At 43.3% G+C, this 9,213-nt stretch overlaps 1 protein-coding gene across 1 annotated transcript in view; it reads left to right on the forward strand.

Moving 5' to 3' along the window:
- Positions 1-260: 260 nt before the first annotated feature.
- LOC128704882 (uncharacterized) overlaps positions 261-9,213 on the forward strand; it is a 32,768-nt gene continuing 23,815 nt past the window's right edge. Inside the window, exon 1 of the mRNA XM_053800077.2 lies at positions 261-364. The gene's annotated coding sequence lies outside the window, so the exon portion shown is untranslated. The remainder of the gene's footprint in view (positions 365-9,213) is intronic.

A 9,213-nucleotide genomic window follows, 5' to 3' on the forward strand; every position in this document is an offset into this window, starting at 1 on the left:
AGCAAGATGTTGGGTGCAGGAGCTGGAAGATTTTCCAGACAGTGGTCAATTTTTAACAGCTGTTCCTGGAATTGCTGGGATGTTGCATCCGGAGGCTTGTAGACTACCACAATGACTAGGTTTTGGTTCTCGACCTTTACTGCTAAAACTTCCACTACGTCATTTGAGGCATTAAGCAGTTCTGTGCAAACAAGTGACTCTGCAATGTACAGGCCAACCCCCCCCTTTTGCCTGTTCACTCTGTCACATCTGTATAGGTTGTAACCTGGGATCCATATTTCGTTGTCCAAGTGATCCTTTATGTGGGTCTCAGTGAAAGCCGCGAACATTGCCTTTGCCTCTGCAAGCAGTCCACGGATGAAAGGTATTTTGTTGTTTATTGCTGGCTTTAGACCCTGTATATTTGCAAAGAAGAATGTTATCGGACTGGTGGTATTGTTGGTACTGGGGGGGGATTTTTTTTCCGGCATTAGTATCTGTATCTGTTGGTTTGGAGTGGAGGCCATCGACTGTGGTTCCACTCCAGGAATGACTGGATTTGGTGTACGATTTCTGCCATTTCCTGCCAGTTTTTTTTCCTTCCTGGCACTAAAAAACCTCTCCCTCTTGAGTGGCTGTGGCTACCCAGGTTTTCCCATGGCCTGGATGTTTTGTATCTTTTTGTCCCCTTTAGATGGTATGCCTGGCAATTTAAGTTATAGCACAGTCTTTCCTGTACTGAAGAGGTACACATTTCAGGGTGAAAAAGCTTACAGGAAGGGAGTTTGCATTTTCCTGTTGTCATATGGGCATGACATTTTCTAGGGTGGTCATAGTTGCATGTCCCATCTGTTTTTCCAGATTTCCCATGCCAGCAGATACCAAGTGCATAGTATGTGCACAGGCTTGGTTTCCGTTTGCCTTGGGTTTCTGTGACTGTATTCCCTGTTGGTGCATGTTTCCCTGTCTTATTCCTATCCTCTATCCTGTCTAACACAACAATTTAAATTGTCTCTGACGTACATCGCTACTCCACCACCTTTCCTGTTGACCCTGTCAGTGTGGAATAATTTATAGCCTTGTATGTGACATTCAGAGGGCATCTCTCTATCTTTCAGATTGAGCCAGGTCTCTGTTATAGCAATAATATCTATGTTTCCTGCACTTGCAATTAATCTTAGCTCATCTATCTTATTTCTTACACTCCTGCTATTAGTATAGTAAACCTTAAGGGAGCTAGTCCCTTGCTGCCCTCTGCTGTCCCCCTTTGTTTGCTGACCTGATCTATTGTCTTTATTTATAACTTCATGCTGAATGCCTTTTATACATTTACTGTTTCCAACCCAAGTGTTGCAACCTGCTTGTTTCCCACACACACCCATACCTCTATCTTCCATCAGTTTAAAATCATAGGCATTTCGCCAATGGCCTTCTCAATCGAGTCTGCAAGTGCTACCACCCCAGCCCCAGAGAGATGTACCCCATCCCTTGCATACATATCATATTTGCCATAAAAGTTGTTCCAGTTGTCAATGAATGGGATTGCAAGTTCCTTGCAGTATCTGTCTAGCCAGCAATTTACACCAATTGCCCTAGACAACCATTCATTTCCTACTCCCCTTCTAGGCAAGATGCTACATATGATTGGGATCCCTCCCTTAGACTTAATGAAATCTATAGCTGACCTGTACTTATCTAGCAGCTCTTCTCTCCTACCCTTCCCAATATCATTTCCACCAGCACTGAGACAGATAATGGGCTTGCTCCCATTACCTGACATGATATTATCCAGCCTGTTGACAATGTCCCCAACACCAGCTCCAGGGAAGCACACTCTATCTCTCATCTTCTTATTCCTATTACAAAAAGCACGGTCAATGTATCTTACCTGAGAGTCACCAACCACAAGAATGCGCTTACCTCCATTAGCAGGGGCAGTAGTACCCTTACCTTCACTGGCCACTGAAGTACATTCATCCTGAAGAACAGAGAAGCGATTTCCTACCTTCAGATCTTCACTCTTAACTTTCCTTACTCTGATGCGCCTTCCATTACTGTGAACTACTCGCCACTTGTAGCAGGTGCTGGGCTGCACCTCACTGCTGGTAGCCGTTGCTGCCTCCCCAACTACAGCCTCCTCACAGCGAGAGACAGACTGCACCTCGCTGCTAGAAGCCTCATTCCCCACAACTCCAGCCACCTCACACTCTCTCCCAGACCCATTGAGGTGGACCTTCAGCCTCCTAATCTCCTCCTGGAGAAGCAAGACCTCCTCCTTCAACTCTCCAACCTCAATTTTTAAAACACTGCAGAAGCAAGCCCTGGTCACGGACCGGACCGCGGGGGCGTCGACCCCGGAAACCACCTCCAGATATGCAGTGTAGAGCAATTATTCAAGAAGGTTACGAGGTTGTCTTCCTACATCTTCAGTAAACTTAATTTTCAAGGTGTAGAAGTCAGAAGAATGCCTAGTACTCCATTTCTCGGTATTACGTCACCTATTTACCGCATCCACATGACTGAGTGAAGAATGGCGGTCAAGAAGAATGCCTAGTACTCCATTTCTCGGTATTACGTCACCTATTTACCGCATCCACATGACTGAGTGAAGAATGGCGGTCAAGAAGAATGCCTAGTACTCCATTTCTCGGTATTACGTCACTTATTTACCGCATCCACATGACTGAGTGAGGAATGGCGGTCAAGATACCGTCCATTCTAAATCTTCCATAAATAATTAACCTAGAAGGGCACTGAGGGGCGAACCCATAGCAGAGCCAAACTGTTTCCTTTGGTATACCTTTGATGGGTTTACAGAGTTTCCTTACTCCCGCAGCCATGGACCAAGCTTGTCAGGCGCTTGTCTTGTCTAATGGCGACCCACTGGACCACATATCCATCACAATCTGGTTGATCTACTAGGTGAAGGTATTTTTCAAGTTTCCTCTTAATTACTGTAATTCTGCACCTTCTGACGGCTGGAACACTCCTTCCAGCCGTCATAACGGCTGGAACACTCCTTCCAGCATGTCTTATATTGAAAATGGTATAAAATACCAACAAACTGATTAGTAGGAATTGCAACAGCAGGCGAAAAGTGTCAACTAAGATACCCAACTGTTACGCATGCGTCTTACCCACGAACACGTTTATAACCGCACATGTGTGTCTTGATCTTGTCTCTGAGATATTAACAGTGGGTAAGCCAACTGATGATTTGGCACACGATCCAAAGCCTCACCGAGTCATCATGTGACTAACACTAGCAGGGTAAACAGTGTAGATCTCATCATGTACCATCAGTTAGTAACAACAACAGTCCCAGCTGCATCCTGAGGGAAACTTAACCTTCACACACCTTAAGTTGATATTACCGTATTATCCACTTCCCACGTATAAGTACGTTGTGTTTGTGTGTGGGAAGGAGGGGGTTACGGACTTCCTACGTCATGTGTATGTGCATGTATGAGGGGGATTACTACTTTCGACGAACATACCATGTGTATATTTCTGTACGTGTGGTTCCCATCTCTGACATCCAGAGCTGAATCATACCTATTCTTTAAACTGTGTATCGTGTATAACACTCGCGTCAAACACCACTCTTGTTCATTCCTTTTAGTACCACAAGCTGAAAAAATACTTCATAACTTAATTGCCAGCGGACAAGAGCAGCTAGCAACATTCAATTATTTAAGAAGCACTAAAACCGTAAGGGTCACACAACGCCTTTGGGATGGGAAGTAATCAGGTTTGTCCCCAGGAACGGGTAGCTCCAATTCACTGGATTAAGAGCCCATCAAAATCAAGACACCACCTTGAAGGGAACGTTTAAAAAATAAGGGAAATTTGCATTAATAATGGAAATTAACTTCACAGCTTCCGGGAGTTTAGTTCGGAAAAAAATTAAATCGAACTTCTGAGGGGGAGAGGAAAAGTGGACGAGGAATAGAGGGGAAAGAAAAGTGGTGGAAAAGTAAGATGAACAAAGGAAATACTGAAAAAAGGTAAGGAGGGGGAGCTGGAAAGGAAGAGGTGAGAAAAAGAGAAAAGGAACAAGGAGGAAATAGTGGAAACAAAACTAGAAAAGATGATAAGGGGGGTGAAAAACAAGTGAGGAGAGATAAAAAAAAAAAAAGGAATGGGTGAAAAAAGTGGTGTTTTGTTCGTAAGGAAATATTTGTAAATTCCTTCCGGCATGTAATGACAGTCAATTGTTTTGCTTATTTGACGAAGCCTCTATTATAATAATGGAGAAGCGCCAAACCCGTTGTGATCCTACAAATAATTAATCATTTAATTTGATCCAAGGGGAAAGTTAGCTGCAGTGGCACGGATCAAGAGCCATTCCGAGCACCTCCCTGGGTTTGAAGGTCATGTACAGTAGAGTACCAAAGTGACAGTACTGTTTTGGCAGCTAATTTTGATGATTGGTATCGTCTAGTAACTAGTATACTGACTTACACCTTTCACAGGGACAAGAGTACATCTCCTGACTTACACCCTTCACAGGGATAAGAGTACATCTCCTGACTTACACCCTTCACAGGGATAAGAGTACATCTCCTGACTTACACCCTTCACAGGGATAAGAGTACATCTCCTGACTTACACCTTTCACAGGGACAAGAGTACATCTCCTGACTTACACCTTTCACAGGGACAAGAGTACATCTCCTGACTTACACCCTTCACAGGGATAAGAGTACATCTCCTGACTTACACCTTTCACAGGGACAAGAGTACATCTCCTGACTTACACCTTTCACAGGGACAAGAGTACATCTCCTGACTTACACCTTTCACAGGGACAAGAGTACATCTCCTGACTTACACCTTTCACAGGGACAAGAGTACATCTCCTGACTTACACCTTTCACAGGGACAAGAGTACATCTCCTGACTTACACCCTTCACAGGGATAAGAGTACATCTCCTGACTTACACCCTTCACAGGGATAAGAGTACATCTCCTGACTTACACCCTTCACAGGGATAAGAGTACATCTCCTGACTTACACCCTTCACAGGGATAAGAGTACATCTCCTGACTTACACCCTTCACAGGGATAAGAGTACATCTCCTGACTTACACCCTTCACAGGGATAAGAGTACATCTCCTGACTTACACCCTTCACAGGGATAAGAGTACATCTCCTGACTTACACCCTTCACAGGGATAAGAGTACATCTCCTGACTTACACCCTTCACAGGGATAAGAGTACATCTCCTGACTTACACCCTTCACAGGGATAAGAGTACATCTCCTGACTTACACCCTTCACAGGGATAAGAGTACATCTCCTGACTTACACCTTTCACAGGGACAAGAGTACATCTCCTGACTTACACCTTTCACAGGGACAAGAGTACATCTCCTGACTTACACCTTTCACAGGGACAAGAGTACATCTCCTGACTTACACCTTTCACAGGGATAAGAGTACATCTCCTGACTTACACCTTTCACAGGGACAAGAGTACATCTCCTGACTTACACCTTTCACAGGGACAAGAGTACATCTCCTGACTTACACCTTTCACAGGGACAAGAGTACATCTCCTGACTTACACCCTTCACAGGGATAAGAGTACATCTCCTGACTTACACCTTTCACAGGGACAAGAGTACATCTCCTGACTTACACCCTTCACAGGGATAAGAGTACATCTCCTGACTTACACCCTTCACAGGGACAAGAGTACATCTCCTGACTTACACCCTTCACAGGGATAAGAGTACATCTCCTGACTTACACCCTCACAGGGATAAGAGTACATCTCCTGACTTACACCCTTCACAGGGATAAGAGTACATCTCCTGACTTACACCCTTCACAGGGATAAGAGTACATCTCCTGACTTACACCCTTCACAGGGATAAGAGTACATCTCCTGACTTACACCCTTCACAGGGATAAGAGTACATCTCCTGACTTACACCCTTCACAGGGATAAGAGTACATCTCCTGACTTACACCCTTCACAGGGATAAGAGTACATCTCCTGACTTCTTGTAAACCTCGGTAACCGATACCTATAAACTGATTTAAAAAAGACACGTAAGCAAACACTAGGACATTTATTCGAAAACGTTTCGGTCCTGGTACCTTTATCACTTCAGAAGTGATCAAGGTACCAGGACCGAAACGTTGTCTAATAGACATGTCCTAGTGTTGGCTCACACATCTTTGTGAACCGTCTCATGTCTTGACCCACTCATCTGTAACCTGTTTGACAAACATTTAGGCTTCGGCAGGTAATCAGTTTAGAGTTTTCTTTACCATACAGATCTATAAATCAATATAAGTGAGCAAATTAAAGTCGTGGCTCACGGAGGAAGGAGATAATGTTTGTCAAGCTACCAACCACCACCACCATTAAGGCAGCAATCTACCTGGCTACGAACGCTCGTGTATCCTATAATTCCGAGCCTAGTTACAGAGATTACACTGTGTATACACAGATACACCTCAGCATATATGGATAATGGGAGGAGAGTAAACGCAGACTGGCCATGAAGACATCTATCGCGGAGACATGTGGATAGTTCCGTCAAAGTGACAGACTTCCTCAGTCGAATACAAGCTAATTCAATGCAGGTATTAGACTGAAGAAGTGGGCTGTGCAGATAAAACGCATCGGTAATAAAGATTCACAAGAGTTGCACATATATGCATCAACTTGGGTGTATTGTGTATCAAGAGTAAATACATTGTACATTCAAAAGTGGTTTTTGCCGCCATGGCACATCTAAATAAGCTATGCTCTGCAGGTTTTATATTTCGACTTATGCGTTTCACTGGCAGTAATGCCCTTGGAATACCTCTCTGCTGGTATAAGTATACAGAGAAGGTTGGTATATAACAGAATGATTTAGGTCATTCTCGTCCTTAAGAGTCTCAGACCTGAGGTCATCACTCTGCTGAAGAGGACCTCAGGTTGAAAGATAAAGCTCCCTCTATTTCTAATTTCATTTGTCTCCAAGTCAGTTTATTAAACTGTTTTATTAATCATTTAAATATTTAGGCAAGGGAATCAATAACCTTTTCAAACCATCAAATTAGTGATTTCTTCCATAATGAATGTAACAAAGTAACAAGAACGTTTTCCGAAGCCTAGTTTAATTACTCGGGCTTTATTTATACCAAGAACACCAGAATAAAATATTAACAAACCAGAGAAAAAATAAGATATTATACCCTGCACTTGCTGTGCTTTCAGAATTTAATAATATTTGCAGAAAGCAGGAAATCCACGAGTGTCTTTCAGTGTCATCGTTGATTAAACAAGTACAAAAATATTATCCAAAGAGAAGGATAATGTTTAAAATATTCTGTATTCATAGGTAATATCACTTTCTCAAGGATTCATTAATGGTTTCGGGAATCATACACACAGCATCTCATTCTCGGATCTAGAAGGGAAATAACTATTCAGAAGTACAAAGGAAATTGAAGATAGATTTGTAATGAAGGCAAGTAGCAGCTGAGTTACCTATAAGATTTCGTTCGGATTTTTAACCCCGGAGGGTTAGCCACCCAGGATAACCCAAGAAAGTCAGTGCGTCATCGAGGACTGTAACTTATTTCCATTGGGGTCCTTAATCTTGTCCCCCCAGGATGCGACCCACACCAGTCGACTAACACCCAGGTACCTATTTGCTGCTAGGTGAACAGGACAACGTGTCGAAATGTTTCCACCCACCGGGAGTCGAACCCGGGCCCTCCGTGTGTGAAGCGGGAGCTTTAGCCACCGGGCCACCTATCAATATTACGAGTCAGATAAGACCTTTAACAATTCTACCAGAGAGCAAAACGTTTATCAGGTTTCTGTTTCAATCATTTGACAAGACAAGAGTCTCCCTGGATGGCTGCAGTCTACCAACCTTCTACCTTGCCTACGTACCCTGTTTAAGTTAGAAGTGTAATAAAGTTGGTAGAATTACCGACAATATGTAAAGTAAAAGGACACAAGTGCAACTAATGTGACATTTATTGTGGCAACGTTTCGCTCTCCAGGAGCTTTATCAAGCCATTACAAACAATACATGGACACAGAGGGTATATAAAGGCTCAGAGTGAGGTGAATACTAGTGAGGTACCATTTCGATGTTCACTAGTGGTAGTAGTAGTAGTAGTAGTAGTGACTTTTGTACCACTACTACTACTACTACCACTAGTGAACATCGAAATGGTACCTCACTAGTATTCACCTCACTCTGAGCCTTTATATACCCTCTGTGTCCATGTATTGTTTGTAATGGCTTGATAAAGCTCCTGGAGAGCGAAACGTTGCCACAATAAATGTCACATTAGTTGCACTTGTGTCCTTTTACTTTACATAAGTTAGAAGTGCAATATCTACGGTGCGATACAGTATTTGTATCCCCAAGACCCCTCTTTAAATTCCAGGATAGCAAGAAACATGGAACGTATCCTAGTCCCTTCCATGCTCCCTGGGAAAGTTATAGGATATAACACCAATACCTCTTCAAATATTTTAATTTTTATCTTTGTTATAGTCTTTCTGCAAGTCTGTCTTCATCCTAGAAGCAGCCACCGCTGGAAGAGACTAATATAAATTATGGTACTGGTGACGGATGAGGTTTCTTTGATTTGTGTGTTTAACTGGGAACAATATACACCTCTGGAACAATCCATACTTGAAATAACATGAAATATAATAGCTGGTGAACTGCGTAATACTGTGTATTGTTCGTACGTATAATGCCTCCATAGGAGGCGTCTTGACGCTCGTAGGTTAGGTTAGGTAAGGTTCGTCAGGAAACGGGACAAATGTTTCCTGACGCGGGTCTTAGTCAGATGATGACCCGCCTTTGGAGCTTTTGGTCATCTGACCGAGGCCTTCCGCTGGCTTACCGGTCCACCCCTTTAAAAATTATGGTCATTTATAACCATTGTTTTTTTTTTGACGCTCGTAAAGGAACCTGTAATATAGGAAACTTAAAGCTACCATCCCACTCCCCTCTAGGGAGGTTCCTTGACACTGGTAAGGGGCTCTTGATCTAAGGAATTGGATCTGTGCTCCAGTTCCCTGAATTGACTGAATGCCTCCTATCCCCCCCCCACATGCGCTGTATAATCCTATGGGTTTAGCGCTCCCCCATGATTATAATACCATCCCACTGCTGCTTCAAACATTATCATCTCCCAATCCTCGGGAGCTGCGTTACCCCTACGGGTTTAGCACTTATCCATGAATGGAAAAA

Source organism: Cherax quadricarinatus, chromosome 91 (assembly GCF_038502225.1).
Source record: "Cherax quadricarinatus isolate ZL_2023a chromosome 91, ASM3850222v1, whole genome shotgun sequence".
Taxonomy (NCBI): domain Eukaryota; kingdom Metazoa; phylum Arthropoda; class Malacostraca; order Decapoda; family Parastacidae; genus Cherax; species Cherax quadricarinatus.